Consider the following 17,900-nt stretch of genomic DNA (forward strand, 5'->3'; position numbering starts at 1 on the left):
AATATTACGCTGCCGTTCAAAAGTTTAAGATATACCCTATTCTTTTTGTCTTATTCGAAAATGAATAAGCGCATGAATAAGAAATTTTGTGGAACGGCAAACTCGGCAGATTATTTTGAATAATACATAAATATTTGCATAATTTTAAATTCAAACATAATTTGCAACAAAAAATGCACACTCAATAACACTTTGCACAGAAAACACACATAACATCTCCCAACCGTGGAAAAGCACCTACACCCGTTTTCCGGGAGCTTAATCTTTTTTCGAGCATGGAAAGAATAGATCCCGATTTGGCGAAGCAACGAATGAGTTATAATTTGTCTACGGTCAGAACTCCTCCCACCAGAAAGTCTGAAGCCGTCTGCTGCTAAGGAAACAAGACTAGCGCATTTCAGGGAGGGTAGCTTCTCTTCACTCTAGGGCTAACACAATAGACCGACAAAAAAAAGATACCTTTTTGTCTCACAGATCCGAGCTAAGACCTGTCTTTAACAATGACCCCACACCCCAACTTGAAATAGTTATACCTAGTTACCATAGTCACCGCCACGGGTCCAGACGAGTTCTTACTTTAGATAAACTATACTACCTCTTTCACCATACTTCCACAACACAGACAACGGGAGAAATTTCAACCACGAAAAATTTAACGTACGTTATACTCGTACTGCAGACACACGATCGTTGTTTTTTCAGCTGCCAGGATCTAACTAATTGCCGTTGGCTCTCCAATAACAGTTTCGTGACACCTTTATCAAGTAGCCCATCGTGACGCTCTCAGATAAATATACATATATATATATATATATATATATATATATATATATATATATATATATATATATATATATATATATATATATATATATATATATATATATATATATATATATATATATATATATATATATATATATATATATATATATATATACACTGGTTATCATAAATTAAGGAAAAATCACAAAAATAGCGATAACTCTTTCAAAAGGTAAGCCAAACCGTGCAAAATTTGCATATGTTGTCCACTAAGAGTAGCTGAGTAAAATTGCAATATGCAAATTAGTGGCGCTGCACTCGGCTTACGTCATCTGCCTGGAGCATAAAAGTCCAAGTTTGAGAGAAAGCACACAAATTTTACTGTGATTGCGACATTGAAAATCTGAGATAGCCAATTCGTAATAATGACCTCTAGGCATCATTTGCCTGAAGAACTACGATGGAGAGCCATCGGGAGACTAGAGGCAGGGCAGAGTCAATCAGAAGTGGCCAGATGGCTAAATGTGAGTCCATCTGTGGTTCATAGACTTTGGAGGCAATTTCAAACCACAGATTCGGCATCTAGGAGGTTCAGTCAAGGACGGCCAACTGTTACGACCAGTGCCGATGACCGATATTTGACATTAAGTGCACGCAGGAATAGAACCGCTACTCCGACACATCTTAGATCCTCTCTTGCTGCAGCCACCGGAAGGTTGGTGTCAACGTCAACTGTGCGCAGAAGGCTCCACGAAGGTGGTCTGTATGCGAGACGACCAGCCATTTGCGTGCCGCTCACATCACGCCATAGGAGAGACCGTTTGCAGTGGGCCCGACAACATGTCCACTGGACGTCAGATCAATGGAGGCCTGTTCTCTTTACGGATGAGTCCAGGTTTAGTCTAGAAAGTGACAGTAGACGTTATTTGATATGGAGAGAACCTGGGACCCGTTATCATCCATCAAACATCCGTGAAAGAGATGCATACGGAAGAGGCAGTGTCTGTGTTTGGGGAGGCATATCCTTAGGAGGGCGCACATACCTCCATGTCTTTCCAAGGGGAACCGTGAATGCTCAGGTTTATCGAGACAACATCCTTGATGCTTATGTGCGCCCATATGCCGGGGCAATTGGTGATTGCTTCCTGTTACAGGACGATAATGCAAGACTACACAGAGCTCGCATTGTTGATGATTATCTTCAACAGGAAACAATTACTCGCATGGAGTGGCCAGCTCGATCCCCGGACTTGAATCCTATCGAGCACGTTTGGGATGCTCTAGGGAGGCGTGTATCTGCCACCAATCCGCCCCCTCAGACCCTTGCCACGCTTGCAACTGCTTTACAAGAGCAATGGCTCTCACTTCCTATTGAACTGATAGACCGCATAATTGAAAGCATCACACATCGCTGTTTGTGCTGTATTGCTTCTAGAGGCAATCATATTCCATATTAAAGGTACTTTTTCTATTGCAAACCGATACTTCCAATTTGTTTATTTTATACATGTGCTAATTTCTATACTACTATTAATGTCTGATAATTTCTTTTTATGTTGTTTAATACCTTACTATGTGTTGTATATTGTGGGTAAGTTTCATAAAATTCCATGTGTAATTTCTTGAGTTATCGCGATTTTTGTGAATTTTCCTTAATTTATGATAACCAGTGTATATATATATATATATATATATATATATATATATATATATATATATATATATATATATATATATATATATATATATATATATATATATATATCAGGGAGGGTATCTCCCCATATAAAATATCAACTACAGAATCCATACCAGGCCTCCAATGTAGTGTGGTTGAAACATTACAAAAATTGGCACTTGTAATGATGATTTACTTTTAAGTGTAATCCAGCAATGGTTTTGATTCCTATGCTAACAATAAATTTAAACCATACTGAAATATGAAGTAAAGATCAAGTATGCAGCAAACCTTCTTGCAGTTTATATACTGACCGTGAAGGAGTATTTACAGCAGAAACTTGTCTGTCGAGATGGTGCTGCAAGCATGCCCTATAAAATTAAAGTTTAGTAACCTGGCTGGTAAATCCACCCTGCGATCATCTTCACGTGACAAAATATGTTTGGTATGATTAGGTCTATGGTGATGTGCTGTTGTCTTCTAATACAAAATCAGGACCAACTGAATTTCTGAAAAAAAAAGAACCTAATAATCAAAGAGCACAGGTTTATACTCATACAAAAATATGGATTGCTGGTTCACGCTGACATCCAACATAATGTCTCCCTCAATATTAAATTTTGCACTCCCATAATAATCGAGTTCTCAGATGTTCCAGGATGCGTAAAGTATCACTCGATCTCCCCATATAAAATATCATCTACAGAATCCATACCAGGCCTCCAATGTAGTACTAGAAATCACTTATAATAAAAGCGAAAGTTTTCTGTTCGGTGATGGTTGAGTGTTGGATTGCTGCATGGTCCAAGTTTTATGATTCAAACTAAATACCAAACTTATTCTCTAGAAAGTATTCTGGAAAACATATAGTCTTATTAATGTATAGAAACAAATTCATAAATTAAGGCCCTCTTAGAATTTTAGTATGTTTTCATGAAATAAATCAGTTATGAAATAGCCTAAAAAATAAAAATGCAAGTAAATGATATATTTTTGTTTAGATATTTCTAATTCTAAATTATTATGTTTCACACTTTCTTTAATATAATGGAACGCAATGAAGGATTTATGGAAGCCAAAATTATCCATGACATTTTATTACACGTATTTTGATTCGTTTGTCCATATTCTCATGCAAAGTGAACTATTATCAATGCAATAGAAAACAAACAACTATTTTCCACAAATGCACTTTGAAAGAAATGGTAAAAAATTAAACATAACACAGCAGAAGGCATTTAATTTTTCATGTCAAATGACAATGTCTGCCATACAGTTTTTATATTACAATTTGTAAAATAACAAAGTAAGTGTGTAAATAACTATTTTAACTTATTCGTATGTTTATTAAAAATACCGTAAACCGGGGCGAGTCTACCCATCCAGGGGCGAGTCTACCCATTTTAGTTTTATTTAATTTTCACTATTTTAAATTGCAAGTAAAAAAATTTTTACCGACGGAGGACTCTAAGGAAGATGGGGCTGTAGTAGTTTGATCCGTTTTTATTTATTTGCTGTCTTTTTAACCGACCTGTTCAAACGTCTTTTGAGAGATTTGTATTGAAAATCAGCAAACTTTTAGTTGGTGCTCCGTAAGTATATTATTATTATTACTATTTTCACTTTGGTTAAGTGATAAACTTATCTAAGACTAAGATTACATTAATTTTATATAAAAAAAAATAAAAAAAAGAATGTAAGTTTTGCTGTTGTAAACAAAAAGCCTGAATTCGCGGGGCGAGTCTACCCATTCGTATTTAGTTTTAATAAAGCATAATAATATAATTTAGAGCTTTGTTTATATTAAAATTAAGTCATTTTAAATGAATTTGAGTATATTATTTTAATTTTGCATTGATAAATTTATCATTAATAAGAAAATTTATAGGTTACATATAAATGTAAATATAAAATATGTTTATTTTACCTATTTTTTCAATTTTTATATTACAAAATTAACTTTTTTTATTTAATGCAAGTTAAATAAATTATTATTTATAAATTATTATTACCTCCCAAAAGAATGGGAAAAGGATTTCTCATGATTCCCAATGTTTGAATTTCGATTTTGTTAATAATCTTTAATTATTATATTAATTTTAATTTATTTTTATCAACAATAATCAGAAAAAAATGTTATTTTATGATGTTAATGATTATAAAAACAAAACTGTGATCAAAATGTGATAATCGATCAAATACTCAATTTGTGTTATTTTATGAATAAAAAAATGGAATATATAATAAAGTTATGAATTTTACTTCATAAATATCCTATTTAGTAACTAAAATAACAATTTAATAGTAAAATTTGATTATTTACAATGTTAGCATTCATTTTAGTAGAATGGGTAGACTCGCCCCATGCGAGAGATTTGTCAGCAGTTCTATAAAAATATACAGTAACAGCGTAACTGTTAATATTTTCTAAACTCGATTTCACTGCTTTAAAGAGGGATAAATAGCGATTCCGAAACACCTATTAAAAGCCTTTATTCTTTAATATTTACAAAAGTTTGACCACTTGAAAGTTGACAAACTGAAAAAATGGGTAGACTCGCCCCGGTTTACGGTACTCATTTTCAAAGTGTATTTTTTTGGAAACTGTTCATCAGTATTTTTTCGCCCTTAATCTTAGTCAGAAAACGCTATACATAAATTTTTATGGTACAAATTGCTACACTTTCAAACGCAGTAACTAATCTTTCACGCAGAGAAAAAAATTCTGGTAATAATTAGCGTAATGTAGCGTAATGGCATTGCTGCTTAAAAAAAAAACATAATTTTGGTAGCAAAAACTAAAATATACAGTATTTAATCATTTATTTGGTAATTTTCCCATTCCTGTAGTAACGGTATACTGTGGATTTTGGTTTTTAAAATTAAAGTTCTTATCACCACACATTTAGTAAAAAATACAAAACTAAAAAGTGAATTTAACCTAATAAATGATTTTTATGTCTTTCGCAAAGGTATCATGACAAAATTAGAGAATTTTACAACGCTTACAAACTCTTATCCCATATTATTAAACCATATTTTATCGTTAATTTTATCAAATTTATTACAAAAACGTTTTAGTAAAAAGTATCAAGCTTTTGGGTGCTCCCCTAGATCAAGTTACACGGTAAATTTTGATAGTTTTGAACATACTCTTTTTCGCAATGCATTATATCTTTTATTATACATTTATTATTATACATCAATTTTTATTATATATTTATAATTATACAATTATATTATACGTTAAATTTATACATTTATTATTATATATTTATTACTATAAAATTATTGTTATATATTTATCACTATACAATCATTATTATATATTTATTATTATACATTTATTATTATTATCTACTAGTAGGGTAGGCTGCTATTATGCTATAATTGGTGCTGTTTCCATATAAGAGTATTTACCAACGAGAGAGAACATTTACGTGCTATTGCTTAGCGCAGGACTGTCCAAGTGGCTGCCCGCGGATCGCATGTGGCCCACCAACACATATTGTGCGGCTCGCCAACTCAGGCTGATCGGCCTCAGTTTTCCCATTAAAATGCAAGCAAATTGTTTTATAATCCTTCTGTTCCATTGTTTTATAATTAATAATTCAACTATTAATTGCTATTGTATAAGAGGTAAGAGAGTATTGTTCAACTTTTTTAAACTGCGGCCCGCCAGGTGATCAGTGACTGGAATTTTGGCCCGTGGACACTTTGCAGTTGGACAGCCCTGGCTTAGAGCAACTGATGAAAAATATTCGAAACCTTACGTTAATTTAAGAAAATATATTTAAAAATTATTTTTTAAATGTCTTAAGAAGTAAAATACTGTAATAATATGCATATTATTTTGAACCAATTTACCTTAAATTTTTTGGCAGTATAAATTTTTATTCATCAAAATGCATTGATAGTTTTGCACAGTTAGGTTTATTCTATTGTATTTTGATTAAATTTTACTTACAGTATTTAGTTAGTGTACAGTATATAGAATAGCATTGCATTTTAAAAGAATATTGAAATCTTTATAAATATAATACAGTATAGGTTATAGTTCATAATACTTTTAACTTTAGATTGCAAAAATGTTGCATAGATTTAAAAAATGTTGATTGAAAAAATATTGATAAATTGCAGTTACGGCATGGAAAGAAATATATCAAACATTTTAATTCACTTTTCTTAAAATTTTGAATAAGCAACCGTAAAAATGTATAATTAAATTTACTATCACAGGAAGTATTGAACAAAAAAAAAATTTCTAGTAAGGAATTTACTTAAACGGTGATATTTAATTAAAAAAAGCTCGAGAAAAAGTTTAATTAAAATGAGATTGCTTTTGCAAAAAAAAAATAATAATAATGTATTAAATTGAATATAAATGCGTGTATGTTTATGCATATATATATATATATATATATATATATATATATATATATATATATATATATATATATATGTATATATATATATATATATATATATATATATATATATATATATATATATATATATATATATATATATATATATATATATATATATATATATATATATATATATATATATATATATATATATATATATATATATATATATATATATATATATATATATATATATAGTATTTTCTAACTTTACAGAGTAATTTACAGAGTTAATGGAAAAACCACATTCAGTTGCAGTGTTTAAAAAGAAACGTATAATGCCTGAGTGTATAAATGAGTCTGAGATTGCAGAAAAGGTTATATTTTTCTCACACATCCGGTACCTTATAATATACTAAATATATTAAACTGATCGGGAAGTAACCTTGCATGTTTACATTAAATACAAGAATATAAACTTTTTGCTGGTTTTTAAGCCAATAATGTAATGGCACTCGCTATCAACAACCTTCTGCTTATTAGTCTCACTTATATAATGTCAGATGAAAAAAATAAGAAAAATGAAAAAATAACAAATCTAATGAAGATGACATTTTAGACATCTTTCAATTTTTTTTTTCTTTTTAGCCACTTACAAAATATTGTAATGATCGGAATAAATGGAAATCAGATGGTGCGATATCAAGAGAGTAAAGTGGGTAAGGCAACATATTCCAACTCTTTTAGGTATAATTTTCATACTTGATACTAGTCAAGAAAATCAAAGCTACCGAATTAGAATTCAGAAAAAAATGACCTTTATCATTAAGAATGTTTTTGCAGTGAATCGTTGTGTTACTACGCCTGTGAAACTTAAAAAGCTTATAATGCAGGATATGTACCTCATGGTCTTTAGCTGGCCATTTGACTATAAGTAGCAAATAAAATTTTTATTTTGTTACTTGTATGTAAACAAATCATTCTAACATTAGATTGTTTTTGTCACGAATTTTATAATACACATTGGATATATGCATAACGGATACCGAAAAGAGCAGAAACAACATAAATTCCCGATTTTTTTTTAATAAATACTTTCCATAAGCATATAATAAATTTAACGTCTCCTGGTTTTAAACATATTTCTTCTCACGCTTCAAGTTTTTATCAATAATAGCTTTACTCCCAATTTTTAAAGTTCGCAAATCTCTGAATGAGGGAAAATTGCTTTCATGATTATTAATTTTAGTAATAAAAAATTTAATTTCATGTTGAAAAAAAAACCGAAGCACAATAGAGTTTCTTTAAAAAAGTGTATGCTAGGCAATTATATAATGAAAGCCACAGAACACCTTAAAAGAAACACTAACTGAAAAACACGAATAGAGTTACAAATTAGGTTATTTTTGCACTTTTTCATTTCATTTTTATATAAAGATTCAGCAAAAATCCTATTCATAACAATTTCACTTAAAGGAAGATACCTCAAAACCAAGTCGTTTTTAGGATTCCTTTTCAGAATTTATTCTTTGATTATATTCAAAGTAAACTTTTAAGATAACTTGTTATGCTCAAATTCTCCAACAAGAAAGTTTCTAGGACTTAATAAGAATCAAAAACTCAGCCAAAAACATCACAGTAAATGAGGTAGAAAGTATATTTTCTGAACTATTTTTCTTTAATACCCAAAGGGCAGGAAGGAGTTTTCAATGTATAAGCACAGTAACAGTAAGTTTAAAGTTAAAATATGCTTATAAATCTATGAAAGGAAATATGTTGAATTATTAGTTTAATACAAATTTGAGAAAAGCTATAATGTATTAAAATATATTATGACAACAGCCTGAATCTATATTTCCGGCAACAAATAGTAAATAAATGCAAAAGTTTCCATGAAAATATAAATATTTAACTGGTATTTTGAATTATACCTTAGAGAATTTTCTATAGAATTACGGCTGGTAATATACTGAGTAATTAAATTTAAATATTGTATCTAGTTATTATAAATTAAATATGAATTACTATGTCAAGTTATAAGGAATTGTACAGTTTTAGAATTTTCATTATAAAATTTTGGTAAAATAACCGGCAAAAGTCTGTCCATACGATTTACCGTAAAAATCACGGTAAAAAAACATTTTTTTGTTATTACGGTTATGAAACCGTTTACAACCAGTATGGTCACAGAAACATGAATACAAACTGTATGTTTTTTTAACTATTTACAACTAGCATGGTTTCAAAACTGTAAGAAAAATTAACTTGATATAATTGCTATTCCTTTCTTCCGGTAATGGGGCATTGGAGAGTGCAGGACACTGGAAACTCTTCACGTGTAGTAGGGAATAGAGGAAATATTGTGGTGCCAACACTGGGACTCAAACCCCTGTTTTGTCGGTCATGAGACTTGCAGATTAACCCTCTTGGCTATGATATGTATCCAATTGCAAAAAACTAAATAGCTTCATTGGGATTGCCTAGTTGGGGAGACTAAATTCTAGTTGTTTAATGGTATTAAATGAAGAAAGTTACTTAACAAATTTTCTCACAGTTAACAGTTTGAATCCTATTTTATTTATGGTTATCTGACTGTTTTGTTTAAACATGCTAGAATAACAATTGTATAAATATGAATTGTTATTTAACTTTTTTCCTGGAACTTTCTAACAGTGTATAAATATACTGCCTGTAGCACCACTCATCAAATAAATTTAGAGTTAACCGACCTATTGTTTTGAGGATTTGAGGTACGAGAAAATAGTTAAAATATTAAATTTCAGAGTATTGTCATTTCACTAATAATTGATGGCTATTATGTAACACAAAAAAATCAGCACAATTTTAGGCTCTTATCGTTTTAATAGAAAAGGATACTTTTTGTATATAAATGATAAAAAAAGTTGTTAATAAGTTGCAGAATAAAGCAGCATCGAATTATGATGAAAAGTTACCTTCAACAAGTTGTGGATGAATAAAAAAATATCTGTTTAAAATTATCGTGCTTGTAATGACATTTTCAAAATTATAAATCTTATTATCACACATTTAGTAAAAATACAAAACTGAAAAGTAAATTTAACCGATTAAATTTTTATTATGCCATGCCCTAAGTTATAATAAAAATTACCAAATTTTACAGCATTAACTACCAAACAGCATGGCAATTAAAACCTATTATACTGATAATTTTATTAAAAGTCAAAAGTGCTTCAGTTAGAATTACTGAATTTTTTGGTATTTCAATAGATCCAGAAAAAGGGGAAAAATTTACCATATTTGGATAGTTTTGACCATACTTTTTCCTCAGTGTATAATTGATCAAAAATAAAATATTTAATTATTAAGTTGAATATATATCAATTTAGTAAGAAAGGATAGCCTTCACATACTGCTGCGAAACACTTGGCTTTGGACATTATTTCCAAAGCTGTGACACAAAATTATTGCCATATATATATATATATATATATATGTATATATATATATATATATATATATATATATATATATATATATATATATATATATATATATATATATATATATATATATATATATATATATATATATATATATATATATATATATATATATATATATATATATATATATATATATATATATATATATATATATATATATATATATATATATATATATATATATATATATATATATATATATATATATATGTAACATGAAAAGCTTATATTAATCTTTTTATGTTAGTTTCTTTGCTATAAAACAACTCCTACTTTATTCCTAATTAATTATTCAAATCGAAATACTTTCTCATACTTTTAAAAGCTACATCCTGTTTCTAAATCTATTTTTGGCCCAACTATGTATAAACTTAAATAAAGATCTTTTTTCCCTTTTAAGCCGTGAGAATCACTCGAGCAAGCTCATTAACCAATAGTAATTTCTAAGATTTCCCTTTATTCTCTAAATAGAGACATTTTCGGATTATTTGCAAGATTTTCCCTACCAAGCGATATATATATATATATATATATATATATATATATATATATATATATATATATATATATATATATATATATATATATATATATATATATATATATATATATATATATATATATATATATATATATATATATAATAAATAAATAAATACAAGAAAACACTAAGAAAGTTAAGAAAAACAGTGCAGTAAGAACGACACTTTAGAACCCTTTTGTTACACTCAATTTGCGCTTTTGTTTTCATCTTTTGTTTTCATATTTTGTAATCTGGCAATCTTTCTGCGAAAACATTTTTAAATCATTCTTGAAAAATAACTGTCCATGTAAGTTGTTATGATTTTGCTACTCGCTTTATAGTCCCCCCTTTTTAATGTTTTTTCTTTTTATTTTATTTTTTCTTTTTATTTTATTTTTTCTTTTTATTTTATTTTTTCTTTTTATTTTATTTTTTCTTTTTATTTTATTTTATTATCTGTTTTTACATGTTATTTTTACTTTTTATGATCTATTTTTATGTAGTTATTTTATAAAAAAATTTTTTGAGTGCTCCTCACACTATTGTATTAATATATTTTGCTTTGGCTTTATTGATACAATATCAGAAAGCACTCTGTTTTGCGGATATAATCGTGAGGGCTGAAGAAAAGATTATATCTTTTTTTTTCCGGTTTTTTAATTAACATTTCAATTTTTTTTTTTTTTTTTTTTTTTTTTAAATAAAATGTTTGTTGTTTTTTTTACTTATTATTTCCCACCCCCTTTTTTTCATATGTCTATAATTTTTCTTTGTTTTATTCTATTTATATATATATATATATATATATATATATATATATATATATATATATAATTTTTTTTTAAACTTAATTTTCTATTTTATTCGTATTTATTTATGAAACATTTATTATTTTTTACATTTTTTATTTGAAAATTTCTGTTTTATTGTACATTTCTTTGAACAAACAAGTTTCAAATATCAATCTAAAATATGAATAGAACCTGTTTCTTCATCAATCACTAATAGAATATCATGATCTAAACTAAATACTAAATTTATTCTCCAGAAATTATTCTGGAAAAGGAGTAGTATTATTGATATATAGAATGAAATTTATAAATTCAAGCCGCTTTTAGTATTTTAGTATGTTTTCACGAAATAAATCATTCATGAAATAGCCGAATAAAGAAAAATGCAAATAAATGATGTATTTATGTTTAGATAAATCTCAATTCAAAATCATTGCGTTTCACAAACTCTTTAATATGCAATAAAGGTTTCATGGAAGTCTAAATTATCGATAATATTTTATTACACGTATTTTGTCTCGTTTCTCCGTATTCATATCCCAAGTGAACTATTATCACGCAAAGGAAAAAAATAAATATTTTCCCCGTAATTCCATAAACGCACTTTGGCAAAAATGGTAATAAATTGAACAAAACACAGCAGACATTCAATTGTTCATGTCAAATGACAATGCTTACCATACAATCTTTAATATTAAAGTTTGTGAAATATAAATATCAGTTTTAACTTATTTGTATGTTTATTAAAAGTATGTGTTTCAAAGTGTAATTTTTCGGAAACCGTTCATCATTTGAACTTTGTCAGAAAACGCTTTACATAAATTGTTAAGGTGCAAACTGCTACACTTTAAAACGAAATAGCTAATTTCTCACAAGGAGAAAAAAATTCTGGTAAAATTTGCGTATTGTATTGTAGCGACATTTATACTAAAAAAACATTATGTTACTAGAAACCAAAAAATACAGCATTTTAAATATTCATTCGATAATATTCCATTCATATGATAACGGTTTACCGGAAATTCTCGTTTTCAAAATTAATGTTCTTATCACCACACTATTTGTAAAAATTATGTATTTTACTATCAATTTTACCTAAATCCTCACCAAAACGCCTTAGTGAAAACTACTAAGTTTTTGTGTGCTCCCCTAGATTCAGTTACACGGTAAATTTTACCATATTTTGATAGTTTTGACCATACTCTTTTTCGCAATGCACTATAACGTTATTATTATACATTTATTCTTATACATGCATTATTATACATTTATACAATATTATACATTCTGCCATTGCGTATTGGGTCGGGTGTTCAATGATGATTATAGTACTTTCGTCACTTTGAAGTAATTTAAGCTTTATTTTGCATGATTCAGGCATGCAAAAACCAATTTTTACCTGTACCAGAAAACGGTTTCGCCGAAAACAAAGAAAATTTTCTGAAATTTGAGCATAATTTTTTTAAAGTGTTTAATTGGCACTTATAATACTCAGTAAAGATATGCGTAGTAGTAAAAGCAATTACAAATTTAGCAAATGCAAAGCTATAAACTTGACGATTTTGAAGTCAAAACTAAATGAGCTGATGATTGCAGTCTTCCCTTACATTTTTATATTTTTTTAAATTTTTTATTTTTAAAATATGTAAAATTTTGGGCTTTAAATTTTTCTTCGGGCGAAATGTGAAACCAATAACTGAATCAGCTGCGCAATTTTTTTTTACATTAAATTTTCTTATTCAAAAAATGTTATTATATCAATGAAAGTCGGGCTTCTTCAAAGTTTAAGAGTCAGTGGCATAAATGAATCAATTTGAATGATAAGACTACCGATTTAATTGAACCTCAGTAAATAATTTATTTCGAAACAAATATAACAAATAAAATTCCATTATTTAAAAAAAATGGAATTAATATCAAGGTTAAGAATCGTAGGTTTTGCAAAATGCATGAAATTTCAGTTTTTTTCAAAAAATTACCTGTATTACCGCATATTAAATATCATACACAGACTTTGTTTATTATTATACCGAGAAAAAAAATAATGTTAAAACTGATTTTAAAAACCAGAATTTCCGATAAGCAGTTACCATATTGATGGAAAAATTACTAAATGACTGGTTTAAACATCGTATAATTTAGATTATATAACCTGAGATGTCATTACATTATGGTAATTTCACCCGAACTTATTTTCTCCGTGAAGAAATTTTACAACTTTTTAAGTTTAATGAACTTTAATATCAAACAAATTTGCTGAAACCATCATATAGTTTCAAGTTGACTATATTATTGTGCAATTTAAAACTTCTTCATTTTGGCTATTCGATAATACTATGTAAATATAAGGATACTTTGTTTAGAAGCTTATTCAGCTTGCATTAATTTACAATATAAGTATCAGTTCTAGGTACTGTTATTATGCTTCAATGTTACGCAATTTGTATGAAAGTGTAAGTTTCTTGAAAAAATATACGAAAAATTTATGATTTAAAACGCAAACCTTTTTCATTTTAGTTGCTATTTTAATTTTAAGAAAATGAATCAAAAGAATTTTTAAGTAAATTCTATATTTTCTGTAATATTTGATGTAATAAGTAACAATGCATTATGTATATTAATTCCTTTTTCAGAAATTTTTGAAAATCTAGGTAAATATGCCAACAATTTAAGACATAAAAAAACACTCAAAACAAAGAAGGAAAGTATTTTAATTTATTTTGTTTGAAAGAAGAACCCAAGCCATTATAAACGCATCTGAAATTTGAAATTGTGAAGCTAACCACAGATTTGAAAAGCAAAATTCCTTGTTAAAATTTTTTTAGGATTATTTTATTAAAAAAATATATATATTGAAAAGAAAAAGTTTTAAATTTGCGTAATTAGTTTTAAAATGCAACGAACGAAAGCAAAATGAAAAAAAAATCAAAGGACTAAAGTTCAATTTTCAGTCAGTTTAATCAAGAGTAAGGTTAAGATTTTGACCTCTTTTCTGATTAAACTACTTTGTGTTTAGTACTGATATCAGTGCTGAGTTGAGTTTGTATCTTGTATGCAGTTACAAATTAAATATATATATGTTTATACACATACATATTAACTTTTGTTAAATAATTTTTATATTCAATACGTTTTGAAATAATAAAAAATACAAAAAAATAAATTTTTCTAATCTTACATCTGTGCAAGGATTCACAAATTTAAAAATAAATTAAATTAGATATTGGATTATTTATTTGTTGTTTTCTGAAATAACAACGGAATTGATTTTGTTTAAACTTTTTAACAATTGAAAGGAAAAAAATTTCAAAAAAGAAAGAGCTTAGTTTAAAGCTCAGTTTAAAATATTCATTTGATATTTAAAAAGTTAAAAATGCAAGTAAATAATTATTTTGACAGCTTACAAAGAAATTATTTGATTAAGAATTAAGGGGAAAATAGATTTAATACTTTCTTTAAAATTTTATAAATAAAAACGATATTTGCAACAATACATTAAATTAGAAACATTTTCCCTTTAAAAATGAATTTGATATATTTTTTTTATTCAATGATTGTAGTTCTTTCTATCTAATATTCTCATTTTTTTTAATAGAAAATCATTTTGGAATTATTAGCAAAAGATAATTAATTGTTTGAAAACATGTTTAATAACTAATGTATTCATTAGGATAAAATGAATTAGAAATTAGTTAAAATTTTTTCATTATTAGTTAAAATAGAAATTTGTTAAAATTATAAAATGAAAAGTAATTTTTTAATTAATTTTCCTTTTACATATTTAGTTATTAAATGATTTTGATAATAAATTTTTAATTTTATTTAAATCCTTTGTAATCTATAATTTTCTGAACTAAGCTTTTTTGATAGTTTAACAATAATATTTATTATTTGTGAATTATGTTTTTATTAGAACTAATTATCTCGTTTTGTTTTTTTCACTAATTTTTTTTAAAACTTTTATGGGTGAAAAAAATAATTTACTTAGTTGAAACTAATTTTGATTTTAATATTATTTAAGTACTAACAAGCAATGTTGCTTGTAAATGAATTTATTATTTATATTCTTTTAGTTTAAACAATTAGTTTTATTTTAGTTTAATATCCATCAAAATTTAATGTTGAAAATTTTATTGATTATTAATTTATAAAAATAAAATCTGAAAAACTTCTTTCCCTAATCAGAGTAAAATTTAACATGTTTTGCAGAACTAATGAGTCAGCAAAAAGTTATGAATTGATTAGACTTCTGCAAATTATGTGCATGCAAATTGCGTTAATTTACACATCTAAGGTTCATCTTTAAGCGTAAGAGGAGCATCTTTCTTTTAGAGGAGCATCAGAATTTTAAAGGACATAAATTTAAATTTTATACGGTACCTTTGAACCACGGCGGCACAATAATTAAGGTACTGAACTTTCAACTGCTATAATAAGTGACCTTTGAACTCTGACATCCGGGACAAATTGAAACCCATCTAGCTTCAAATCTACCTATAGCTTGAAATTTTCTATCTTTTCTGAAATGAAAAAAAAGAAAACAGGTGAGCAATGTTGAGCCATTGTCATCATCATGCTGTTTTTCTGGAAATTGTGGAGCCTTAATTTCAATGATTCCTTTGACTCTCTATTTTAAATGGCTGTAATATCCCACAAGCCTTATGAGAATTTAATAGATGATGTGAAATCTTATTGATGATAGATAGAAGTTTCTTTTTTAGATACCACAGCTTAAATTGGTAATAACAAGGATCGAGGTTTGTAATTTCTTTCTTTACCACGATTAAATTCTTTAAAGAGTTTTAGAAATTCCCAAAAAATTGTTTTCAAAATGCATGAAATTCATGACTTATTTAAAATAATTATAACTACTTTTAAATGTATGAAAATTTTAATTTATGAGCATTTTTGAACTAACATCTTCAGTATCTAATTCTTTCTCGCTAATAATTATTTCAAAAATAAGATTATATTATTGTGTTAAATTTATTATACATTACAAGCCAAAAATATCTATTTTTTTCAACAAAAAAATTAAGTATTTTTAACGTTTTCTAAGTTCAGATTCAGAATATACCAAATATTGACATTGTAAAAATTTTTTTAGTTACGAAAGCCATATTAATTTAGATAAATCCCTGTAGCTTTATTTTATTTTATTTTTAATTCGCAGGAGTAAATTCGCATTAGGAAAAAAATGTAGAAACAACAATATAGAAACATTACAAGCACATTTATTTACAGCAAATATCAGAAATAAATATATTTTATGCCATTTTTAATGAAACCATTTCTTTTAGGTTTATTATAATTTTATTTGCCGCAGTAAATTTTTACTTTAAGAATAACTAATTCATTGACATTCCGGATTATTTTTGTTTTCCAGAAATATGGACAGTATGTTGTGTTCGCTAAAAATTGTAAGACACTTATTAGCATTACTTTCATAATTGAAATCAATATTTAAACACAATTCTCAAGAGTTTAACTTCCTATGAAAATAATGTCATAAAAAAAATTTGTCTTAAAAACATCGCTTAATTTATCAAATAAATCTTATTTAGCGTCGTTTTTTAAATAAAATCTGTTTTATGTATGTATGTAACTTAAATTTGCTTATGAATGTATGTGACATATATTAAATAAAGTTATTCATTTTACTTTTGGTAGGAAATGTCAATACTCAGGATACGTTATAAATTCTATTTTTCTCTCATTTATAAATTTTCTACTAAAAGGAAAAAAGTTGATATTATACTTTCTTAATTTCTAAAGGTGTAAACTACATATATAAGAATGTTACTAACACTCTTAACCATTTTTAAATCCTTATTTTGATTAGTATTTGCATGTTTTAACTAAAATATTGCGTAGATTCTAATAAAACTTCTGCTTATACTCGTTTATAAAATGGTAGTTGCAGAGCATTTTAACAATGCATGCTAAAGAGCGACTTGAATTTGGTGCAATAATATTTTTATGAAAGAAGAAAGATGTATAACAGAGTTGGTAAATAATTTTACTCTAATTATATTTCTTATTTTCGGTAAATAAACAATTTTTCAAATTTCGAAATAACAAATTAAAAATATTTTATTTAGCAAAAATTTTTGCATCATCTTTATACGAGGGTTGCTATTTATATTTCTGGTCTAATAATGCAAAAACAAATATGTAGGATCGAAATTGGTTTTATTGTTTTTCAAAATATTCTCCATGATGAACCGCTTCTTCGGGGGTCGAAAATCGTTGTCCACGTAATTTATTTTTGATGTGTGGGGATAAGAA

At 27.0% G+C, this 17,900-nt stretch overlaps 1 protein-coding gene across 2 annotated transcripts in view; it reads left to right on the plus strand.

Annotated features, from left to right (window-relative positions):
• LOC110282076 (junctional adhesion molecule 2A) overlaps positions 1-17,900 on the plus strand; it is a 97,452-nt gene that overhangs the window by 31,212 nt on the left and 48,340 nt on the right. Inside the window, exon 2 of one of the 2 annotated variants that reach the window (XM_071181502.2) lies at positions 7,462-7,532. The exons of the other annotated variant lie outside the window; for it this stretch is intronic. The gene's annotated coding sequence lies outside the window, so the exon portion shown is untranslated. The remainder of the gene's footprint in view (positions 1-7,461; positions 7,533-17,900) is intronic. 2 annotated transcript variants of the gene reach the window in all.

The sequence above is a fragment of the Parasteatoda tepidariorum genome, chromosome 8 (genome assembly GCF_982258835.1).
Source record: "Parasteatoda tepidariorum strain Cologne lab strain chromosome 8, Ptep-v5.0, whole genome shotgun sequence".
Lineage (NCBI taxonomy): Eukaryota > Metazoa > Arthropoda > Arachnida > Araneae > Theridiidae > Parasteatoda > Parasteatoda tepidariorum.